A 25,880-nucleotide genomic window follows, 5' to 3' on the forward strand; every position below is an offset into this window, starting at 1 on the left:
CTTCCTCTTCACATTCAAAGTACAGTAACTGCAGGTTACTTTTGTTCCACCATTTTGTCCTCCAGTAATATAAAACAAAATTGGACTATTTTGGTTTGACTTGAATTAGCAGTAAAGCCCATGAATCACTCTTTTTTTGGAGATGAGCTGCCAAAGTGTACTGCAGCCTAAGTAGAAGGCAATACAGGGACAGAGAGGTGAACATGCCGTCTTTATAAGTTCAGAATTTGGGTGGCAAGTACACACTTGAGACTTGGGGCAAAATGTAGTCAGTCTTGTTTTGTGAAACACGTTATGAATGTTTTCAGGTATATTTCCCTCTGACACCTGCAAAATGAAAATGAGACTGCTTTTGAAAGAAGAATATGCAATTGATTTGGGACAGCACATAGTTCAAGTTATACAATTTTCCACTGGCAGTAAATAAAAAGTTGATGTTGAACTGACTCAAATCTCAGGTTTCTCCATAACCCAGCTGTGAACTCCAGTACAAAATGAACTCTCATGCTTCTTCAGCTTTTAAAAATCTTCTAATAACTCCTTTTCTCAAATGAGCTGTTCTTTATTTAAAAGTTTCTTGAAACTGGTGATATTTGGAGATGCAGTGGTGACCTCCTGAGTCATTGTGAAGAGGTAGAACATTTTGACTGACTGATGCAGAGTTCTGAACCTATTAGCAGTCTGACAGTTCTCTCACAGTAGTAAGATTTCTATTGGCATTCTGAAAATAGAGAAGGGAGGCGAAGAAAGCAAGAGTGACTGAGAATGAAGAGAGAATTAATGAAATAAGGAGAATAGCAAAGGAGAACATAATATGATCTTTTCCCTGTGTACATAATGGAATGTAAGGTTGAAGGGGTAAGTGCTATTTTGTAATGAAGACAACAGACATAGAAGACCTACGAAAAGAAGAAAATTACCCAACCTCTCCTCTACAAGTTAGGCAAATATTGCAGTTTATAGATTAAATTGTGGTTTAGCCCTACATATCTCTACAAGTGCACCATCACTAAGCTTTATTAGTTAATTACTGGGATTAGTTTAACTGCAGTAGCCATGAGAAAGCATAAAACACCTTTATCCAGTCAGTACAAGGTCCAAGCCTGCCAGTTTGTTCATTAAGAAGGAAATGTTCTCTACTCTTTTGGGGCTGTAAGAGAACAGGGACTACAGGAAAGGAGATTGTGGAGGGACCTGCTATTAAGAGAAGAACCTCGGAGTTCTAATGGAGGTAGCTCTTCTCTTCCCTGAATGTACTCATCCTGTCACTTTTCCCTGTGTATTGACATACAAAGATATCACTCTTCTAAAGACCTCAGGTTCCAGATGTATTGAATTGTCCAAAACAATAATACTGAAGATAGCAAGATTGTGGTACAAACAGTTGCTCTTTTGTTTCTGAAACCCTTAACTTTGTCATTGTTTTAGTTTAAAGGATCAATGTGTTTGAGCTATTAGTTGCCATGTCAACACTATAAACTTCCTACATACTGTGGTGAGATACATGTCAATATGAGAAGCAGAGAGAGACTTTATTGGATTTATCATGAAGGGAAAAGACAAGACAAAATAAATATTAAAACCAACACATAAAAGAGACAACCAGTGAGTGTGATGTAAATACCTGGAAAGAGTAATAAGGTAAATCCCAGAGGAGAAAAATATAAGGAAACAAAAATGAAGAGAAATTCTGGTGGAAGCACATATTAACAGAAGAAAGATGTAAGTACGTAAGGTAAATACTGGGGAGAAGGCGGCAAAATAACAAAGATAGTAGTGAGGGAATAGGAAAATAATAAAGTATAGGTACACCAACTGGATATAATAAAACAAATCACTAAAGCAAGACAAATATTACTCTAATAGAAAGGGAAAACTATGACAGCTGCTGGGAATATAGGAGAGACTTGAAATAAGACATGTATATTACAAATGTGGCCGACAGACTACTACATGAGGCTTAATGCAGGCAGAGTGAAAACAGTGAAAAGCAGAGACAATTTTTGAATAAGATTAAGTTAAACTGTGAGAGGTTTGACTGATAGACATTTGATTAAACAAGTGAGAGAATATCCAAACTTTAGACCAAAAGAAATGTTTCAGGAGCAGCTTGAGCTTTCCCTAAGTTAGCTCAATGTTTTTCAAATTGTAATACAGTGTGAACATAACAAAAAAGGATTTGCTTATTTGTAAGATTAGGAAGGAAATAAAACAAAGTATGTGTGATCTGAAGTGTTTCACTGAAATACTGTTCTCTATGCTGAGTATGACTCCCACACAGGACTCATAAATACTTATCCTGCTGTTGCAGTGGGTTATTTATTTTATGTTAGTGTCCAAAGGGAATCATAAGGTCAGAGCTCTTATTGCTCCACAGGCTATTTACAGGCTTCTGAATGTGTGGGTGGTGAGAGGGGTCCTAAATGCGCCAGAAGACCGGCTGGGCATTCAAGCCAGCTGTAAAGGAGCTTAATAAACCAGGAAAAGTGTATAACCACAGTAAGAATACATATCATGCAAGATAGCAGCTGTACAGTTTAATGGTGCCAAGACTCCTAAAATCCATGCTCTGTTTTGATCTCTTTTAGGGGACTTTTAAATACCTTGATGTTTCTAGGGACCTAACAAAAGGAAACGGCCACAGATGATCAATTGCAGGCAACCATGGCAGTTGTGCCAGAGCTCTTGGAGCTCATCCAGCTGAACCTGATCCTTTTCAGTGGGAGAAAAAGCCAAGACCAAGATCTTTCCTGGAGTCAAGTGGCTTGCTCAAAACATATGCAGTCTTTCTCCTAGGAAGGATTAATCTTTGTCCAAACCTTCCAGGACAAAGTCAGTTTTGAAGTGACAAAAGGGAAGGACATAATCCTTCAAAGTATCAGAGCTAGCAGGAATGGCTTTCACTATTGGAGGGTTCTGGTGACAGAGGAGGATAAGGAAAAGATCAAAGCATGAGTTAATGCTTCCTCCTCTTTCTCCCTTATGAGCTACCAAAGACAATTGTACAGAAAGCTGTCTGCCAATAGTGCTTGCAACCAATAAATTCAACAAAATTGTCTGGTTCACTCAATTTTTGTGTTTTATTTGTCTTAATCCAATGGATAATGAATTTAAACTTGTTCTATGCTGTCAGCACGTAACAGGGTGGAATGTAATGCTGAATAAGTGCTGGGGATGGAGTTGGCTCTGAGAAAACCCCTAGAGATCTCAAAGCTGCTTTGGTTTTGTCCAGGCATGTTTTCATGACCTGAATGCTTCCTAGTTCCAATCTGTTTTTCATTTAAAAGGTCTTAGAAAACACCCAAAGACCTGTTTGCTTCTCTCAGTAGATGTTGCTTCACATCATTGCTGCTCAGCAGCTGAGACCCACCCTGCAGGCCAAAAGCTACAGAAGCTGTGTTTCCTTGGTGGTTGTGGTCCTCCTCCTCATGCTCAGGAAGAGCAGTTCCAAGCCAGATGTGAACCAGGGTGAGTCAGGAACTACACAGGGTAAGCAACAAACATAGTATCACTTGTATTTTTACATGGGTGTGTCATTGTGTGCACCTTGCACCCAGACATCTTCTACATCAAAATGGTATTAAGCTAGGATATACAAATGTATATCTTAGTGCATAACTTCAGACTTCCTTGATAACCAATGAAGACAATTAGACATTTCTAGGGTTTAATTTATCTCTCTTTTGACATCTACACTGTGAATTGATACTGGCTAGTTTTGATTTTGACAGACATATGGGTTTATATTTTCTATCCCTTTCATCCAAGCTAAACCAACTCAGTTTGACTCTTCTGCTGTATCTCTAGTTATGAGCCTGCACCTACTGGGGCCCATTTTTGCATTTGGACAAAATGAGGATCTGAATAATTTCAGTCTTCCTCTTCCTCTTTTTTTTCTTCCCCCCCCCCCCCCCCCCCTTGGGTACACACCATATTTTGTCTGTCAAAGCCCCTAACCCATTGTCAAACACATATCTTTGTATCTCTCTCAAATTATCTCACTTTTTGGGTATCCACATGCAGGCAAGGTCTAGGTCTTAGCAAGTAAACCTAGCACTCTACATTTAGATTCTGTCTAGTCACCCAGTTTTCATTGCTAATGTGATGTCACATAGTCAAAGAAATTATACCTAGTGATAATTTGTTCTTTACTGTAGATTTTTCGTACAAGGGGAAATGTCTTCTGATATAAACAATGTCATTGTAAACTCAGTTGGACTCACACTCAGGCAAGATAGTATGTTTTTAATGTCCTAAGAGAATAAAAAAAAGGAAAAGAAAGATAGAAAAGTAGAAGAAACATTTCAGCTGTGCAACAGCACAGGAAGTATGTGAAGACCACAAGAAATAAATGAGAATCATTATCAAGAGTTTTCAATATCCATCTTTAATGTCATCAATTATTTAAGTTCTAATCCAGAAGTATTGACTAAACTTATTGTTGTGATACCTAGGTGATTTCCACTTCTTATGAACTTTCTAATTTAAACTTTATATGTTAGGTATGTAACAACAGAAATGAAAACATGTTTTGGCATGAAATAAAAATAATCTATTACATATGTTGCTCTTGATCCCAGCGGAAGGAACACAATCAGAAGATTAAGCTCAAAAATCATAATTCCTTCTTCTTTACCTTTTCCCTTTCCCCCGTTGCCCTTCCCTTCCCTTCTTTGTCTCTCTACCCCAACCTGTCTTTCAGCCTGTCTTTCAGACATCTATTCCTGGATGACATGTTGCCACCAAGCTAGACTTAATGCATACAACAAAACTGAGCTGTTTGTTTTTCCTTTCAAGCCATTCTTCCTTCCCATTGCCCATCAGTGTTGACAACATTGTCCCCCTCGTTGTCACTCGGTTGCATAAACTGGGATTAATCCTCAGCTTGTTCCTTTTACACAGCTCATGGATTGTAACCCTTCCCTAGTCTATCCACTTTTCTTGTATAATGTTTCCACTGCCCGGCATTTTCTTTTTTGCTGACTCTCAGAGCCATCACTCTAAACTACTGCAACATCTTCTGGTCTGCCATCTGACATCCTCATGGCCCTACTCTAACCTGTAAAAAGCATAGCTGCTAGGATTGTCTTACTTGCTCATCGCTGTCTGATGTCACCTCTCTAACCTTTTAATCATTGTACTGGCTCCTTGTGTTTTACTTCACACTTCTCCTTAACATCCCACACAACTCTGACCCTATTTTTTCTTTCTTTTATCTTTCATCCATCTGTAACGCTGGCCTTGTAAAAATATTTCTGTAATTCTTTAGATATTCCCCTTCTGCTTACATTGCCTTAAGACATCTTTCCCAAATTTGTCTACATCCATTCCATACTTTTTCTTGTTTCACATTCCTTTTCAATGACTGCTTTTTGTTCTGATGTCCACAATATGTCAATGAAATAAATGGTGGCTTGGATGAACAGTTGTTCAGGATAGTTGGTGTTAAAGTAAATCAGTATTAGGATGATCTGAGACCATTAAGATGTGACCAGATTTATACTGTTGATAGTGATTTTTGTGATGTATATTATTTGCTCTTTAATGCTTTAAACAAATAATCTGGGCTGGGGATCTTTCCTATCTGTGTATGTACCTGTAGAGCCTTTTAAAACAGGATCTCAAGTCAATATAAACTCTTGGTATTGACATTCTACTTTGGTTTTACCAGAAACTACTCTTTGACAATTCTTTACAACAAAGCGTAATACAGGTAAAATGCACGCAGAGAAGCAAAGAAAGCAGGTGGGAAAATGCACAACCGCTTGTTTACATGTAAAAGCATGCATTTTGCAGAACCTTAAATTCTACTAAATGGTTTAAATCTTCATTTACAAAATGCAGTTCTCACCCTATTTCATTTCTAACCAGTGCTGCTTTATGTGCTTGTCCAACTGACTTGGGAGGACAGCAGGGCAATGTCACTGCAGAACCTTTCAGTGTTTTGGTCTGGTAGAAAACAATTGTAAGTGGCACTGTGTCAGGTGAAGACAGAAGCCAAAAAAATAGAGTTTCCCCCATCTTTAGAGGGATGCTGTACTCTGAATCAGATTAGGACCGTGACATCAGTCTAACAGCAACTGACACATGGAAGTGTAAGAAAGATGTGGATGGCACTGCAGTGAGAAACCTCAGAAGCCAGATGTCAAAGTGGAAAGATCAGCATTCACACCTACATAGCTCTCTGATCTTTGCAAATTAGTAATTTACAAATATAGGTCAGACTTGTAAAAGAGCTTTCTCGTTCTTTCTGGGTCAATCTGGTAGAAAGAACAGTTTAAGTATAACGCTATTCTGTTTGTTAAGCCATGTATTATTTATCAGTAATAAATTAGGAATTTTAAACTCAGCTACATTTACAACTCTTCAGTAGCAGTCATACTTAACATATGTATCTTGAGAAAATGGTATTTATAAAATCAGTTTTAATAATGTTGCTGCAGGAGTAAGGATAGGGTGTAACAACAGAAATGAATTAAAAATGCTCATGCATTATTAATACTGAATATATAATGCCTATCAAGGAAGGAACTGCAATAGTTTAATAAGATACTATTCTATGGATATTGATGTGTCAATATCTCTCAAGTGATTGATATATTCATTCATATCTCATTAAAGATTTACTGATGTTTAATTCCAAGCAAACTCAAATATGAGACACATATCTGGAAAAAGAGGCAAACTTTTAATAATATCTCCTCGTTTGTTTATTTTTAATATAATTTATCCAGTAATACTTTTGTAGCAAAGTGTTTGTCACTCAGACTGAAATGTTGTTCATAGTTTATTAAAGATTTATTGCTGTTTCATCCCAGAGGAACACTTGCATGATATGCATTACAGAATTTTGAGGAGTGCAAAGTAACAGCAAAGAATAAAGAATTCATTAATATGCTATTGTGTGTTTTTAAAGTATGACATTAACTTTGGGACATGGCATTTATTCACTGAAAATGGGATAAATGCTTTTCATATTTTATTAAGTTTTCTGGGGAATTTCATTGCTGAGCATTGCTAAGCCTGGCACTACTGACTGAAGATCCACGACGCCCATTTATTTTGGATAGAGTACCAAAGCAGCAGGGTGGTTAATACCGTACAAGAAAATCTGGTTGGCTTGTAGGACTCTAACCTAACAGCATGGATGACATTCAAAGGAAAACTGGCAGTATGCAGGAGAAGAAAGGGTAAAAGTGAGAGAGAGGTAATCTAAGTTAATTTAATTCCTGTCGTGAAAATTTGCAAATGCTGGACTGCAGCTGAAAGACAAGAGGATACAAGATTCCGATACAATCCACCAACGGAAATAGAGATACCCCAAAATGCGGTTTGTGTCACGGGTTTTCAGGATGCAGTAGTGTGACTAAAAGCTTTTTATGGGTCCTGAAATGAAAGTTTGTGTTTGGTACATCCATGAAATGAGAGGCTCTCATACTGAAATATGCTTTTCCTAGTTTATCATATATAACAGGTAGTTTTGTAAATCTGTGCAAAGTGAGTATAAAATGTTGACATTCGGCTGTGGTTATGTTTTAAATCCATTTTTCATTCAGTTTTTAAAGACAAAAAATATCTGCACTAGGTGTAAGTCAGTAAAAAATCAGACTCCTAGTGTTTCACTGTGTATTTCATTAAATATGCCAGATAAAGTTCTTTCCTGCTCTCAACTGCCTTATTTGAATCTCTGCCTACACAGAAGGGTATGCAGTACTTCTGTATGTGTAAGATCCAAAGGAAGAATTAATATATCCCTAGATACCTTTGTGACTGTGAGAAAACTTAGTGTCCTTCAATGACAACAAATAATGTTTGCCCTTCAATTTCTTTTTGTAACCCGTTTTAGCTGTGAACCTTTGTAGGTTTATGCAGATTTAATGCTTCTTCTCAGCTATCATGTATTAATTTCCAAAACACTTAGCAATTCAGTCTTCTAGAAGATCTCTGTATATTCTGAAGATTCAAGCTTAAAAAAAAAAAAAAAAAAGCAAAGGAGAATTCTAAGCATCAAAAGTTAAGACTGAAAAAAGCAATTTTACACAGTTTAGCAGTCTATAAAAATACGAGTAAGCAGATATCGTAAATCACTAATAGAATACTGAAACTTTTCAGAACATAATGTAACTAGGCTAAAAAGTACTGCAGATATAACTCCTAGCAAATCTTTCAAAGCAACCTCAATTAATCTTAATTTTTACTGTAACATTTATCAGAATTAACACATGAAAGATTATATATGTGAGCTATTTATATGATAATGAAATTGTATAAAATCTGCACTATACACGAATCAAGCATTTATATTTGCTTCCTTTCTTGCTGTGTTTATTTAGTTCTATTTGCAATATTGTAATTTATTTTCATATGCCATATTTATGAATTAGGAAAAGCAATCTATAGAAGTTTTTATCCATAAAAGGGACCATACCATTAAGACTTTTATAGTTCCCAGTGTAACTACACATCAGTTGTGTCAGTTTAGGTAAGTGATAATCTACTTTGTGCTTCTTTATTTCATCTGTAAAATGGGGGGGTTTCTTCCATCCCTGTCTATTGCATCCAAGACACATTATGAGGATTAAAAAAAATCATAAGGGTTATATAGCTTTCAGATATTATGCCAATGATTATATATAAGATTAGATAGGTAAAACACTATTTCACATACCTTATTTTTCACTTTAAAATGTTGTATATCAGTTATCCTAAGTGAAAACTTATCTATTTTAAGAGCATTTATGCATTTTTCTATTGTAGAAAGTCATTAGCACTCAGGTTTTGTTTCACACATAAGCAAGGGATCAACTATATGCAAAGACTATAACGAATTTTGTTAACAAGGATATTAACATAATTTGGGGAAAGCTGAGATATTTGTAGTTATTTTGGTTGCCTTACCAGTTCCTGAGAAAGTTGAAAAATAGGTCCAATGAATTAACATAAACCAGGACATGTCCAGAAGAAGCTCCATATTCATTACCTGGGCAGTTGGTAAACTCTGCTGGTGAAAAATTAGGCAATCAGAAACAACTTCATTAGTGCTGCTAATTTTAATGATATTATCATTCTGTTACTGTTTTCTTCATAAGAAAAAAACTTCTTAATGGACTGAAAACTTCATTTTCTTGGATTGTGCTAGTCATCGCACAAATAGCCACCAAAAATACTTTTTTTTCCTTTCCTAGTACTACCCCTGAGTGTGAGAATGTAATCTTTGTCCCTCTCCCTCTTTTTTTTTCCTTCTTTTTTTTTTTTCCCCCTACATTTTCCATATTATGTTTGCAAAGTCATGGTGAAAATCCATAATGAAGGAAATGAGGTACAGAAGCAGACTAACTATCAGACCTTTTTAGCTATTTACTGGCTAGCAAAGCATGGCCTCCATACAGTCCCAGGTGTGGGTCTCCTGTTGGCCAATCAGACAGCATCATACTAACATCAATTTAGAGCATATTTACAGTAGCAAAGACTTAAGGGTAAGAGCTCTTTTTCTCTCTCATAGATATTTACACAGTATTTGCCTCAGCTGCTCTCATTACAGTTCACCTCCTTTTTCCCACGTGCTTGTCTCCAAATTCCCAGATAGTTGTAGCAATGTCAGACACAGTTTCTAAGCTATTGCTTCAGCGATAGCAAAATGAACAGAGTGAAAATATTTAAATATACAGGCACTGTGTGGCCCTTTCATCCTATATCCAGATGCCTCTGTGTGTTTTGTACAATTCCATTGTAAAAAATATTGATGAACAAAGTTGGTTGTGACTGAGTAAATCATATCAATTATACCTGCAAAACTGTCGCTACATATATGCATTGGATCCAAGCAATCCATAATAAAATGAGATAAGTTTACAATTGAAGTTATGAGGACACTTCATTCATAGAATCAAGAATCATTGAGTGGTTTGGGTTACAAGGGACTTTAAAGCCCATCTAGTTCCAACCCCCCTGCCCTGGGCAGGGACACCCTCCACTAGACCACGTTGCCCAAAGCCCCATCCAACCTGGCCTTGAACACTTCCAGGGATGGGGCATCCACAACCTCTCTGGGCAACCTGTTCCAGTGCCTCACCACCCTCACACTGAAGAATTTTTTTCCTTATAGCTAATCTAAATCTGCCTTCTTTTAGTTTCAAGCCATTACCCCCCTGTCCTATCACTACATCCCCTAGGGTGGTGCATATCGTTGTGTTAGAAAGGAGGCATACTTTGTAAAAAATAACTGTTTTTTTAATTATTTCTAAAGTGATTTGAAAATGCTAATAATTATATCAGACTAAAGAGATAATGTTTTGCTTTCTTGGGGCAAACTGCAGTTCAGCACTCTGTTTTTCAAGGTGGTAGCAGATATTTCTTTGCAGATCATATAACACACACCTAAGATTTTTTGCCCTATTATGAATACTGTTAGGACAACTATTCCCTAGATTCTTTTGGCTTCACTGGCAAAAGACACTTACTGATAAAAAAATAAATAATAATCTCCTAATAAAAGAAGATTATTTATTTTGGGATACTGGCAGATAAATTATGTTATGGACCACTATTGGACCACTCAGTACAAGGCTTATTCTTAATGTTCAAACAAAGTTTTTGTTTTTATTAACAATATGCTTTATTAATTACTTGACAAAATCTACTTTGCTCCCAACTGTCAAATATATTATTCAGAGGGCACAAATCCTTTTCTTCAGATACTTAGATACTTAGCATACTTACAACCTTAATATTTTAAACTTTATAATCCTTCTCACACAACTTTTAATGGAGGAAAAGTATTACCTATACGAATTACATATAATAGCATTTAGAAATAAAACATGAAAGATTCAAAGTCTTTGTAGTGTGATACATCCTTTCCTTCTCTCTCCCAATCTCCAAAATTTTATGTTTGTCAAGACCATGTGATTCAGATATTTTGTGGGTTTATCCTGGTCTAAAATTTTACAGCTACAGGAATATCTTAAACCAGAGTAGAGATAAGCATAATATTCTTACTTTAGGCAGTGTTCTGGTATTCAAGTGACTGCATAACCTGAAAAGCCCAAATTTAAGAATGTAAATCCTCCTTTTTCTCTTCACCAGTACTTGACAATGGAGTGTTCTCATAAATTAAATTAAAAAGAAATTATAATAAAATTACATGTATAATTATATATACATATATATTGATAAGAAAAATTAGGCTGCTTTGTTTCTATTTAAGTTTTTGGTTGGTTTTCTTCCTAATATTTTTGTGAGACTTAAGTACAAAGAAAGAACACAAAAATGTGTAATTTGTTCTCTCTGCAAGAGACCATCAAACTCATAGTCATCATTATGTTTCAGGTATTCTCATTATAATGTGCCTATGTTTACAAAAAATATATGTAGCTTATTCTATGAACATGCTACACTGAAGGCCTCTGACTTGAAGGAATTAAGATAACTTGCTGAATTGACTGCATCATAAAGACCATTTCCTTACTTGTGGCTTCTACAGAGATGATTCAAAAGTATTTTAATTTCCTCTCTTCACTTCTAAGACACTATGGACAGATTGTTTCTAAGTACCAGTTTTAATCCATTAAATTTAATGATATTATTCCCATTTTATATTGGTGTCAGGCTTCAGTCTGATTTTTTTTTTTTTTTTTTTTTTTAATTTAATGTATTGACTTGTTTCTAGGTCCCTGGCAAGTTTAATCACAGGCCAACTCTACCAGAATCTGGTAGTAAGAATAAAGAAAATGCTTCCCTCCAGATTTTGCAAATTCAAGGTCTAACACTTTGTAAGTATTCCTCTTGAATTAAATGGAGCTACACCTAATGTGAAAGCTTTGTAGACTGCAGGCTTAGAATTGTACAGAATTAAATGGTCACAAACAAAAATGGTCTTATGCTACTAATATAACTGGACTATCGGCTTTAGTGTGTTGAGTTTTGGTTGAAATGATTTCATTGCTTTTTTCCGATACCAAGAAATAGTGAACAGTGTTCCTGGAAAACTGAAAATCTGAATATTTATGAATATGGGATCAACGATTAAGAAAAAAGACATCTCTGCTGATCACAGACTGCTCTCTTTGGGTAAAATAATAAAACAAAATAACGTTGCAACATAAAAAAGTCAGAGCTTGCTGAAGGTCAGCAAATGTGCTGCAGGCGTTGAATTTGATAGTCACATCTGTCCACAGGGCAGAGCGCTTCCAAACAGCATTACAAAAGGCAAATACTGTACCATGGGGCATATGTATAATAATACCCCATACGTTCATTAATATTAAATAATGTTTTCTTAGATCTTTAAGAGTGAAATATTAACAAATTTAGTGTCATGCTGGCACAATATGTTAAAATTCTTGGGAATCCAGGGACAACTATTTGAATCTTGTTCAGAAAAATTGTTCTAAAATTGCAAGTTAAAGATGCCAGATATAATCTGGCTCACCCACCTCTACACTCCTGAAAAGAAAGATCTAGTTTTGTTTTGTCTTGATATCTTCACAGACCAAGTAACTATCGGTGGTCCGATGTACGTATTTCATTTTAAAGTTTCACTCCTACAGCATTTTAATAATGAATACACAGAGCTGTACCAAAGTAGGTATCACTGATCACCTTTTACTGGTGAGGAGAGTCTGGCACAAAGACTTGCCTAAAGTAATGTATTATTGGTATTTTAAAGAGCTATATTCTGGACCCCATTTTATTCTACTTTTATAATTATGTATGGAGAAATCTGTGGGCTTCATGATTATGTCTACTGAGTGCAGTTTCACTTATCACTAAGCACACAGTATCATCCAGCTTTTCTCCTTTCTTTCTTTTTTCATCTGTTCCTGCTCCTTCTATACACTTTGTAAGATCCCTTTGCTCTGTCCTTCAGTTTCCCCTCATTGTTACTGTTGTATTAGGTATTGCAAAATTGTTTAAGAGCTTAAAGCTATCTATGAAACTTAAAAAGTTGTGTATATGCAAAAAACTGTCCTCAGACTATTTTCCCACATCTCCTGCCTCCTGAATAGATGGATGAACATCAGTAAGAAGCTGTACTACCTTCTGTTGATCATCACAGTTTCTGCATGCTGTTTGAAAACTTGTCTGGGACACTGAACTATTAATTATCTATCTTGCGGAGAATTATAGTAGCTATCAGTATGGTAACCAAGTATGCCTTAGACAATAATACATGTATTTTCACTGTATTCCTGGATTATCCCATCTTACGAATGGGTAGTTGAAGCAGAGAAAGGCTACAAGTTTCTAATTTGGGGTACCTTATTTGGTATGCTGACAACACCGGGTTTTAGAATCTTTACTACAGTACAGCTTTCCATGTGTTCAAGCTGCAGCAGTTGTGGACTTCAGTTGTTACATGAGCTCAGCAATTTTGCAAATCATCCCCTGCCAGTTCCTCTGGTAATATGCGAACTGTGAAGCAATGTATTCCTTTTTTTTTTTTTTTTTTTTTTTTTCCTGTGTAATTGCTTGATTTGGTCCTCCTGGAAGAAGGGTAGACATAGAGATAGGAAAAAAATGCTAACATGAACAAACAGCATCATTTAAAAGCTTTCTGAACAAATGTTTTCTCTCATTTCCATTCTCCCTGTTGCGTTGATGGATTATTCTTTTTATCAAAAAGCAAAATATTCCATTATAAGCCATTAGAAGTATTTTATAAATACACTGTGAGAACAGTTGATATACTACATGCATCAGTCATAAATGCGTACCCAACCATCCAGAAACATGGGAACACTAAATAAGAAAGGTGATAAATAGCTAAGAAGTTCTTAATCATAACTTTGCTGTAGCTCTTCTTTAAGTTTCTTTTCTGTACTGATGGTATTAGATCTGCAGCTGTCAAACCAGGCATCTTATTATGTTTTTTTCTCTCTCTCTCTCTCTTTTTTTTAAATTTATTCTTAATTTAATCCTAATTATTAGCTCAGTTATGCCCAGCAAGATAGAATTGTCCTATATACCTACTGATATTACTTAGAAAATGTTTGCTAATTTGTACAGCCAAGCTTTCATTTCACACTTTGGCCTTTCCATTCTTATAGCCCCCTCTATGTTGTTTGTGCTGTTGAACAGATACATGGTGTTCATGCACTGGAGTAAGCAGAGGGGGAAAGAGGGTGTAGGGAAGGAGGAAAAATGGAGGTTCCTGAATTTAGATAGAGTGGACAGTTCCGGTAAGAATATTTGCCTTTTGTTGTTTATCTTTTTCTCCCTGTTCAGTTTTCTTGAAGCTGTGACTCATAAGTGTAAATGTTATTTGCTGTTTCATGAGAAAAGTGGCATTAGTATTTTACTCTTTTCATGCTCAAAACTGTAAAAGCAATTATGCATAATCTCCTAGGTAAGAGAATCAATGCTCTGCAGAGGATAAGCGTGACAACTTGCAACTTTAAATATAAATATTTGAGAAGGTGACATAAAAAATATACAGAAAATATGGGAACTTCCTTCTCCAGGCAAAGATAGAAGTTCTCTGTCAGGAGGAGTCATGTTTTCGAGACAGTTCTGAAATATTTACTTATGAAACTTTAGAATTCAAAGTTATCCCATTTCGCTTGCTAGTGGTGTCCTAGTTTGTCCAAGGAGTATCAATCCATTATGAGACAGTTTAAAGATTGCACAAAACCCAGGGCCAATATATGGTCACCGCCTTCCAAATATAGCCAGCATACGTGTGTCTGTCCAGGTGCATACATATGGCTTCTGGGATAATCCTTTGAATGTTCTTTCCTTAGGAGCATCAAATGTCTCAGGGAGATCATCTCTGTTCTCCATTGGTTCAGGTGAACAGACGCCACAAGCCAGTGTATGGTAGGTTTTAGGCTTCACAACAAAATGTTTAATTGGATGAGGCAGAAGAGACACCTTATTTACTTGCAGTAATGATTACACCAACTGATATGTCCTACAGCTCTTTACAGAACCTGTTAAGTGCTGAACACCCAACTTGTTTACCTTTCGGAGGACTTAAAAGATACAGCAGAACCATTTTCTGCCTCATCTGAGCAGGTACAAAAATTAATGGATAGAACAGCCCAGGACAGACTTTCACATCCGGTAGTTTGCATTTGATGTGAAAGGATTGCTTACTCAGAGTGTATGCCACTGGAAATCATATAGTATTCTTCATTTGTTCATTTTACAGTTTCATTGCAGTAATCTAGGGAGAGAGAAGGTCATTTGAATGTCTGCCTTTCTGTGACCTTCATCAACAATACATGAATGAGTCTTATGAGTCTTGTCTGAGACTTATATGATAAATGGGTAGCTAAAGCATTAATGTATTTGTAAAGAGTTTTATTTTAGTGTTGTCTGTTGATATATGCAAAGCTTCTGTAAAATATAACTCGAGAGTTTTTTCATCAGATCTCCTGGAATGTCTTCTCTTTTTTTTTAACCATATGTCAAAAGATCAATACATTTAAATAAAATATTCTGCACATGCTGCCTCTTCCTATTACAGTAAGCAATACATTAAAGTTACTACTCGTTGCTGATCCATCCTATAGGAGAACAACTAATTCCTTAAGCATTATGATTTTTTTTTTTCTTATTTATGGCCCAAGCAATCTGTTGATTTGAAAACTATGGACCTAAGTCAGCAATACATTCATTTAAATATATGCTTACTTCTATATCTGTTCAACAAGGCCATAATGCTATTTAATGCTTTAAAGCTGTTTTGCTTTTTGAGTAAGGCCCACTTATTTTAGTCAGATTAATGAAATTAAATGTTTCCTAGATCAGTTCCTAAATATCCAGGGCAGATGGAGAAGAAGGAAAAAAAGAAAACAATTGTAATGACCAGAAAGAATCTTGATTCTGGAAGGTGGCAAAACAGAGTTTAGCTCTCCATTATTTTTGAGGGTTTTTCAGTATTAATTCTAAACTTGTTAAAGCCAAGAACTGAGCATGAAAGTAAGAGTAGAAAAGAGGAAGGGAAGGGAAGGGAAGGGAAGGGAAGGGAAGGGAAGGGAAGGGAAGGGAAGGGAAGGGAAGGGAAGGGAAGGGAAGGGAAGGGAAGGGAAGGGAAGGGAAGGGAAGGGAAGGGAAGGGAAGGGAAGGGAAGGGAAAATAGCATTGTCTGTAAAGATGACCAGAAAAGAAATGTGACATAAGGATAGAAAACATACATAGAGGACAAGAACACAGCCATTTTGGGGAAAAGGGATTTGGCTGCTGAGAACCGTAAACTTCTATGGAACTTCTATATGGATAACAGATGTTTCATTACATTTAGTACAATTTTGTTGATATGAAGGCAATACTGACATCTTGATTGCTTTTCAGATGTTCATTTATTCATTTGCACCAGTATTCATCTGAAGATTCTTCTTTTCTGTGTGTAATCACCCTGTCACAAGAAAGGTGCCAACTCCAACCCCAGCAGCTCAGTACTTTAACAGAAAAGGATACAAACTGAACTGATACAGAACAGTTACAATGTTCAAACTGGGCTCATTTGTGCCTGCTGAGAGCCTGAGAGAAGGTCAACAAGTGTGAGTTGAAAACTTTATGATAAACCACTTTAGAAATACATGTAAAAATTATTCCAGAACTAAATATAAACAAGAGCATGAAAGAAAGCACCTTGTAAATACATACATTGTTCCTGGGCTTATTTACATTTAAAGGTGTTCTGAAAAGGAAATATCTCTTCTGCTTTTAACCATGACTCTACTTTTCTGCTTGATATAGAGGAAAAAGAGAACAAACCAAACCAAACCAAAAAGCAGTAATTTGTCTGAAAAATAAGAATGTTAGTTATGGAGTAAAAAGGAAGGGTATGACTCACTTATGGCACATTTCTTTACCTTATTTTTATGCTCACCAATATATACTCATGTCTTGTACCCAAGAAGAAAAGTAGAGTTCCTTGGATAAGTTTCCTGTCAGGGTGACCTATTACACTTATCTATGACATTAACTGTCTGAAAACACTGATGATTTTCTATGTAAGAGATATTTATATAGCTGAAGATGGTATTTGGACACTTAGAATATTTGCCTGAGGGTAGATCTCATATTAAGATAAACATACAGATAGAGCAAACTACATGGTTTTATTCCCTCAGTCAATAAATGTGTATTTCCATAAAGTCAAGAGCACTGAAACATTGAGCCTATGCCCTAGGGGTCATAGGCAGATTGGAGCTCTGAGACTACAGGCTGGGTGCCGGTACCATACAGTTATGGAAAAAGGTGGTGTTAGTCAAGTTCTTTGACTCTGCCTGTGAGCAGCACCATGGCAAAGTGCAACAGACCACCTAGGGGTGATCTATCACTTGAAAGTGGTAGAGTTATGACTATAGGAGTTGACTATAGGAGTTATGTCTAGCTCATGACCTGAAGCATGAGGACTTTCCTTCTCTTTTTTTTTCTCCATCCTCCAAAAGTAGTTCTTTGTATTTATGTATTTTAACACTAAGAGGGACTATTAGGATCATCCAGTCTGGAATTTTCCTAACCCAAAAGACCCGCAGCTGTCAAGCCATGGTTACTTTGAATCATATCAAAATGTTTAGAAACACATCCAACTTTAATATAAGTTGGATTAAATGGAGAATGGAGAATCTACCCTAATTTTTTACTATAATACTGCATGATATTTCTCATGTAAGTGTTTCTAATTTCAGTGTCCAGCTGTTGACTGATTATGTTCTTTACTTGGCAAATTGAACAGCCTTCTACTATCAGGACTATCTTCTTTTTTAGGTATTTTTAGATTATGAACAAGTCATCACTTATCTTTCCCTTTAAAAACTGAGAAGACAAACCTTCTGTATTTCTTCACCATGATGCAGACCTTTAGTAGATATCACTAAATTGATCCATCGGCTTGTAGAATGGATGAACAGTTTATGTTAAAAAAAAAAAAAAAAAAGTAGCAGCCATATAATTTGTACACTTCTTGTATGTGTACTGCTTGCCAAGCAACAGTGTAAGGGTAAAGTATATATGACTGATGTGTCAACAAAAAACCCCTGTTTAAACACTGGATTAATTTTAAATAGGAATCTGTACTTTAACATGCATAAGTGGAAAAAAAATTCCACCAGCCAAATCATTGGTGGCAGAAGCTGGTATATTTTCCTGTCCTTCCTTGGTACTATGATGATTTACATCACCCAAGGATCTTGTCCATCTGGTTTCCATGTTTGCACAGAATTCTTGAAACCTTAAGACTATGTGGTGTTTAATGATTAACCAAATCAGACACTTACAAATCTCATGCACGTCACTGAATCACTAGACTCTGTCCTCACACAACATAAACTGTGTAAACTTCATTTATCATGCAGTGAAAGTACAAGTCTGTGAGTGCTGCTGACAGAATGGTAATATGTTTGAATGCAGCCATTCTCTAATCAAACAGTGGAGAAACCCTGGGGAAAAAAATTAGATTGAACATTTTCCATTTCAAACTGTTTTTATACACTTGTCTCACAGAATATTGCATGAGAATAGGAGCCCTTGGAATTTATGTTTACTGCAAACACTATTACAGATGTTTTTAAAAAGCCACAAATGTGATGGTTGTACATAATATGAAAATGACCCTTTCCTCTTTTTATGCTTAGATTTCTAATTGACACTTTTCAGTCACAATAAATTAAGATTGCTGAATCCATTCTTGATTCATGGACTTGATCCTTTGTCTTTTACCACTTAGACTTATGGATAAAAAAAAAAAAAAAAAAAAAAAGTAATCTGTTTTTCTGTAGATATTAACCTAATTTAGCCAACTAGATAGAAATTAATTTGTTAGGGTCGTAAAACCTTGACAATGAACTAAGTATAGAATATTCCCATCTCACTTGCTTTTATGGCACAGACCTGTAACATTCAGTACTGTCAAAATACTGTTTGAGAAAAATTAAACCATAAGAAATGCATTACGTACCTTTTAAACAGATAATTCTTTCAGGGTCTAAAGACCATTCATATTGTGCATGCTGACATTAAAATTTTTGATTTAATGATTTTCTTGGGAAGGCACTTAACTGCCTTTAATGTTTCTGTGGCGATTACCTCCCTGCAATTTCTGATAGAAATTTCCTTGATACATACACTGTTGACTTGGCACTGTGATAACAAAGGCAGGGTTTTTATAAAGCTCTCAGACAGAACTGCTAATACATAGAGTTACAAAGTGCACTATTCAATGTTGGTGTACTTCCACTTAGTAAAAAGTCATCCCAAAAGCATGTCATTAAACATTGGGCTTTTCTTTTTTTCTTTCTTCTTTTCCTGTCAGTGTTCTTTCTTTTTCTTGCACATTTGTATAAATCTTCACCCTTTGCATAGCTACGCTTAAATATGGTCTTAATCTTTTTTTGGTTATTCAACTTCAAAACCTTCTTTTGAGGGAAGGGTGATATCTCGCAGCAGATGGAAGCTGAATCCAGGCCTGAAAGAATTCTGAAGTTGTTTTTATAATGAAGAACTAATAGCAATCTGAATGAAACTCATTCATGAAACAATGAATGGTGACTCCTTCTCTTTGGGGAAGTTAGAACCAGAGAGTTCATTTACTTTTCATATTTGATAAAGAAGAAATCATGCTTTTATTGTCAACTGTATGGAAGAGTTGAAATAAAAATAAAATATCTTGGGTCTCAAAAAGCACCATTCTTCTATTTTACTTACTTAATACCAAGTTATATTCAAACTTTGAACAGTCTCCTTTTCAGCGGATCAGGAGTGAATTATATTTGGGAAGCCCACAATATCTTCCTGTAGTGAGACTATGGCTATGGAATATAATAGAAATGGAAATTTCATAGTGAAAGACTAAGTGAAGCTCAGCAGTCACTGAAGTTCTCACATGGAGAAGGGAAAACATCAGTGGGACAGCAGAAGCATGTGGGAGTTTAATGTTTCACCACAGTGAGCACTGAAAGGTTAAGGGGCCAAGAAGCAATAGTGATGTGATGCAGCAGGAATGCTGAGAGATGTCTTCTGCTTTTGTACTAGCACGCTATCATCTCACTTCTTGATCTTCATTTTGTCTATATAGCATACGTTTGCCAAAGATGACACAGCTTAATCTTTAATGTGACACTTAACAAAATACCCCCACCAAAAATAAACTCATAAGACCAAATGATATTCTTAAAAGCTGTGGCATGGTTTATCCTCACTTTTTGTACAGCCTGGGAATTAAAAATCTAGGATTGATTTACAAAAAGTAGTGTATATTAATTTAAGAGGTGCAACTGAGGGTTAGAATTATTTCTCATTCATTCCCATATACTTCATTGCAGTACTTTTTTCTATCTTTTTTTTTTTTTTTTTTTAATCTATGTCAAATTCTTTTATCCTAGCCTGAAGGCTTCTCAGCATGGTTCATATAATACTGATGGCTGAAGATTTTTTTGTTTTGTTTTTGCCTCTGGATGATTTAATTAATCATAAAAGCTGTAAAGACCTTCTGGAAACTAGTTAGTCAGGCTGCTAGAAAGTATATTGTTCAGTTAGATTATTATTATTATTAATAAGAATGTATTAATTCATATCACAACCTTGTGGACTGGTGTCACTGTCTATAAGCTGGCAATATTTCATGATAGGTTTGGGATCAGCCAGAACTTCTAAGAACTATGTGTTGTTGCAATATGAAAGATATTTTTAAAATGAGTGACGTTTTGAAGACTCAGAACACATAGAATTATTCAAGTGTGGTCCTTCATAACATTTTCCAAGAAGATTCAATAGCAAATACAAAGACAGGAGGATCTCATCTTATATTGCTCTGTTGTTCAAGCTTCTGTAAAATTTCCTTAGAAATTACAATTGGAAGTTACTTCAGACAACTTTAAAATACAATGTCTGTTTAACAATAACATCTAATAAACTACAACAGATTACATGAAATAGTAATGAAAGATATGTAGAAATGTTGACATTAGAAGGAAGCTTGTAGGTGATAGGAATAATCCAACATTTCTGGGACACAAGAGATAAAAAAATACTTGTATTTATAATTTTTCTTTAAGGTCCTGTATTAGGACTAAATCTAAATGCAAATATTTATTGGAAAGCTTTCAATAGAGGTAAAAATCTTTGTATGAAAATGTTTGGGTTTTTTTCAAAATGTTACTGTCATCTGTTAAAACAAAAACATTTTCAGTTTGATTTGGTTTCATGTAAACAGAAATGAAATTAGTTAGTAGAGCATAGTTGGAACTGTTCAGGATTCTTTCCTGTCAATTACTTTTTTATTATGAATGTTTTTCATTAGAATATCTGACAAGTACAAAAAAAAAAAAAAATTAAAAAATAATTGTGAGATCCTACTCCCTGATTCAATCACAATGAAACAAATGAAATGAAGTCACCAGTCTAGGTCTCAGTGAACTGGGATATGGGTTGAATCTTATCTTGCCCCAGCTTCTGACTACAATATTAATCAATGCATAGAAAATCATTGTATTCCCGATATCTTTTATAATTATTTACAGGGCATTTCCACTATGTTAGAATGTCTTAAAAAGAATGAGAAAAAGCTCTATTCTGCTCTGAAGAATCTGCAAATGGATTTGACAATGACTGAATGAAGAAAGTGTGGATGAAATGGAATTCAAGACAATGACTGAGATGATGTTTTATTAGCTATTTTAACCTTGCTTTTCTCACAAATACCCTCTCTCCTGCCTTTTTATCATTGCTAAATTCAACAGGAAGGGAGAGTCAATAGAGTTCAATGGGTTCTGTAAAAGAAGTAAATTCAGAAAGAGATATCTAAGTGAGAAGAGCTGAGGTAAAGCCATAAATGTATAGTTATTATGCAGGAGGATACAGGGAAGAATTCAATTAGAGAGACTAAAAATGGAATTAATTGTGTAATTGCCTGAAACAACAAAGAAATATAAGGAAAAAACATATGAGAGCATATATGAGGTAAGAAAGAGAGATTGTGTAAAACACGGATTGCAAAAAACATACGAGAACTTAAATTTCTTACAAAGCTTAAGTCAAAGCAGTGAAAATACTTAACCAGCATACCTGATCCCTTTCAAGGGAGCAGAAAGAAAGAGGAAGATTACTAAAACACATTTCAGGCAACTAAGCAGAACTGAGGTTGTTTGGCAAGTGACATTTCCTATTTGGATAAATTGCTGTGAATTTAGGAAGAGGAAAAAAATCAGCTTCATGAATCAAACTAAAAGTACTTTATATCTGTTAAAAACATGCAGGATGGATGTCCTTCAAACTCAGACACAAGTTATATGTGAATATATACAATATATAACACATAATAAGATATATTATATAATACACACATTCACCTATAACATGACTTTGCAGCAGCATTTTCTTTGAAAATTCTGCCCCCAACACTCTTGATTGCAAGATTTAGATTGGGCATAAATCTGTCCATTATGTTTACCTATGACAAGAATTACTTATGGTATAATTCTGGGATCAAAAGCACCTAGTAAGAGTGAAAGTGCCAGACTCTAAGAAAGCAGAGTCTCTTGAGGGAAAAGTTTGTGCTACGAGGTTTCCATTTCGTGAAATGTCTCTCAGATTTCAGTAATTTACCTGACATTTGAGATTGTACTTCTAGTCCAGCATGTGCTTCAATGTCTTCTTAAATGAGAGCTACAAGTATTTACATAATCCAATACTCATGACTATGCAAAAGCGGTTTCTTTGTTTCTTTTCTTTTTATTTTTCTGTGCTTCCCAAATACAACCTGTCCCTTATGTGGGGTTTTTATTTGGTTTTTGTTTGGTTGTTATTATTGTTGTTGAAATGGCTACAGCCACACTTCCCACTTTTCACAAGAGAAATCAGAAAGTTACCAGTCTGTTATACTGCCTATTACACCATACTATTGTGCTTACAATTAATATAATTTAAATTTAACATCACATCCATAATTCCCCAGCCTAACAGATGGTCCCCAAAGCTAACAGATGTCATCTTATTTATTCACTACTTGATATAATATTTGTGACATAACCATTAGCTTCTGTACAAATAATTTTGATGTCAAAAACAGAGAATAAAGATTTAACAATGGGAAGGAAAAAAACCTACCCACAAATATATTAAATTGTCATGTGAAAGGAAGACCTGTGTTCTCCTCCATTTGTATTAAAGACTAAGAACTGATTCAGGAACTTGTTCTAGTTTAGACAATTCACGTAAGCACAGAATGAAAGTTACATCCTATTGAATTCGGAGCTTCAGCTTTACTGAAAGGAGAGCTAAAAATGAAGGAAAGACAGACATGTAAAATACAAAGGAGAAATTAGTTGCCAAGGATATTTTTCTGATCTTCCATTGTATGGTCCACTTCTCTTTGAGATCCATTTTCAGGGCTAATTTCAGCAAGTCAGTTTAACTTAGAATTATTTACACTGCCAAATATCTAAATACTACTTTTAAAATGCAGTCATTTGGAAGTGATTTTCTTGAATGTTATGGATAGAAACAGACATAATGTTTTTTTGAGGGGAAAAATATATATGTTTAATATTCAAATTTGCATCTTTCCTGCTGCAAGAGACTTCTGTCCTTGTTGAAACTCTCCTGGGTAGCTTTGGGACTGAATAGGAAATACCAATTGCTTATGCAATAAGCTGGCAATGCCATTTTTATCAGTGGAAGAGAAGATTACTCAGAAAAAACACTCTTAGGGAAGTTATGTAGCTGCTGTTTTGGATAAATTTGTTTTCTGAAGCAAGGTATTATGGCATCTTATTTTCTTAATATTTTCATTTATTTATTTTTGCTTTTACCCAAATAATATTTCTTCTAAGATACGAATGGGATGATCTGAGGAACATATATAGTAGCTGTATTTATGCTTACACATGCTAGGCTACTATTGTCCTGAAGTCATCTTTGCTTTCTGTTTGCCCGTTGCATGATGTCTGGTCTGGACCCTGAGTTTGTAACAGTTTTCCATGAAAGAAACTTGTGATTTTGGAGAAACATTGGATTATCCTACATGACGTGCCCAGGGACAAGCCAGTCATTCTGAAAAGATTTAGTAATAAATTGGTGGGGTAAACCACCTTTAAGCAAGAACTTGTGTTTAGAGATTGCAAATATAGCACTATAGGTACTGATATAGAGTAATGGAACAACATAAAGATGAAATTAATAAAACACAATTTAATGTGGATGGCATTCTTTTGCTTGGAAAGATTCAGATCCCTTAAGGGGTTAACTAACACCTCCTCAGCTTTTTCTTTCCTCCTACTCCATTCATCTAATAATTTTTAGTATTCTCCTTCCATTCTCCTTTATGTGTATCATATATTGTATTCATCTTTTATACAATATGCTAATCTTGTCCTTCACTAGTCCCTGCTTTAAACTCCAAGTACAATATTGCTAGCATTCTACCCTTGCTAATACAGGGGCAATATTTTAGAATGACAATAATAATAATAACAACAACAACACTTCATATTGCTCCCTCTTTATCAGATAAGCTTTATTGCTTAGTGTTGTATGCTGAGTGCTGACAGACAACAGGAACTGGGCTTACAAAATGTGTGAAATCACTTTACTGCATATCTGGACAGTCACTTATTCACAGTGCTTTCTTTGCTATAAAACACTGTTTTTATGGAACATCAACTATTTGAATATTATTCTATATACCTCTTAGTTTCCTGCTATAGCACGATGTGATCTATGTACTTATTTTCTTACAGAAAAGAGTGAATGCACTGAGAAGTAATCTATTGATGCAGTAAAGATATGTGATAGCTCAGTAAATATTACAGAGCCAAGGTAGGGAAATAGTGCGAGAGTGCGGAATATAGCAGAAAGATCTGGTGGTTCTGCAGACAGTTGACACGTGTGGCCTTTATATAATGAAATCATTGGGACCTTTTGTCATATCGCCATCAGCTTCAGTAATGACTGGACGAGGGCCTGTGCCTAGTTTTAGTCACTCTCCTATTGATACGTCTGCATTTTCTGAATGTCCCCTTAGCAAGTTCATCAGTAATTGTACAGATAGTCCTGTTGGTATTGACAGTCTTGTTATTCTTTGCTATCTATTACCTCTTAGTGATAGATTTTAGAAATACATAGCAATTAGGCGCTTTTGAGTTCTCCATTATTTTAATTTCCTCACTTACTAATAAGATCGGATTTTTATTTATTTATTTCTTTATTTTTACCAAGTAGGCTTTCTTCTGGTGTAAAATAAAATACCTTTTTCTTTCTATTTCCCTTTTAACCTGAAAATCTTTAAATCAGGACTGAATGGTAGCTTCTTTTCTCTCTCCTCCTCAAATATTAAAGCTGTTGCAGTGTCTCAGCTTTATATCTCTTACTTCCTAGTGAATTAAAGCCTTAAAGTTTTCTGTATCATGTCTGCAAAGAATTGAGTGGCTCACGAAAGCCATTAGGAAATACTGAGTATTTCTTATAAGTTAGGAATAGGAAATTTTGAATAAAAGGTTATAACTGAAGTCCCCAGTTCATAATCCCTAGCCTTCACCTATATGTAGGTATATTGCCCTCTTCTCACTAACTAAAAGCTGGCATAGATCTTAGTTGTCATAATACTACCAAGGTCAGTATGTCCTGTCAAAGGAGAAAACCCTTTGTGGTGGAAACTTTTCTTCTTTGTCTGAGGAAGGTTTTCCACATCTTTTTGACCACCCTACTTTGCAAGGGATTTAATTATTTAATTTGATACATCTATGTCTTCATATTTTTATACCCTTTAGATAATCATCATGAAAGAGGATTTTGTTGGGTTTATTTTGAAAGTATCACATTACTTCCAGTTTCCAATCACATTATTTAGCCAATTTGGGGGCAAAATTCCATAGTATTTCAAAATATATCATAGCATATAATTTTATTTTTTTTTTCTTTTTTGTTTTGCTTGA

Source organism: Balearica regulorum, chromosome 1 (genome assembly GCF_011004875.1).
Source record: "Balearica regulorum gibbericeps isolate bBalReg1 chromosome 1, bBalReg1.pri, whole genome shotgun sequence".
Classification (NCBI taxonomy): domain Eukaryota; kingdom Metazoa; phylum Chordata; class Aves; order Gruiformes; family Gruidae; genus Balearica; species Balearica regulorum.